This window comes from Leptonychotes weddellii, unplaced genomic scaffold (genome assembly GCF_054177405.1).
Source record: "Leptonychotes weddellii isolate Sample4059 unplaced genomic scaffold, ASM5417740v2 HiC_scaffold_88562, whole genome shotgun sequence".
In the NCBI taxonomy this organism is placed as follows: Eukaryota; Metazoa; Chordata; class Mammalia; order Carnivora; family Phocidae; genus Leptonychotes; species Leptonychotes weddellii.
In genome coordinates this window covers 1-396 of record NW_028059839.1, presented here as the reverse complement: position 1 = coordinate 396, position 396 = coordinate 1, and the positions used below count along the sequence as shown (strand labels likewise).

At 57.3% G+C, this 396-nt stretch overlaps 1 long non-coding RNA gene across 1 annotated transcript; it reads right to left on the bottom strand.

Annotated features, from left to right (window-relative positions):
- Window positions 1-68: 68 nt before the first annotated feature.
- On the bottom strand, window positions 69-396 carry LOC145719972 (uncharacterized). The gene is made up of 2 exons (XR_014142717.1): window positions 292-396; window positions 69-171 (listed from the first exon to the last, which is right to left on the bottom strand). It is a non-coding gene; the product is annotated as an uncharacterized LOC145719972 (long non-coding RNA).

Sequence of the window (396 nt, the reverse complement as noted above, 5' to 3'; positions counted from 1 at the left end):
CTCCTACCTAGGAAATCCCCCAGAAGGACAAGAAAACTTAGATCTCCCCACTCCATTCCCTACCTGAGCGCTTCTTTCTCCAGATCACAGCTCCAGTAATGGCCACAGTGACCGCAAGGAGAACCACACCAGCAATGATCCAGGTGATGGGGATGGTGGGCTGAGGCGGCTCTGGAAAGGGAAGGGAGGGTGAGGGTCCCAGAGCTCTGGCAAGAGTCCTGACCCTGCTGAAATTCTCCAGAAGGCCTTCTGCTTTCCCTGAGTAGAGGCTGTACCCCAAACCCTCCTTACGCCATCTCAAGGTGAGGGGCTCGGGCAGCCCCTCATGCTGCACATGGCACGTGTATCTCTGCTCCTGTCCAGAAGGCACCACCACAGCCGCCCACTTCTGGAAGG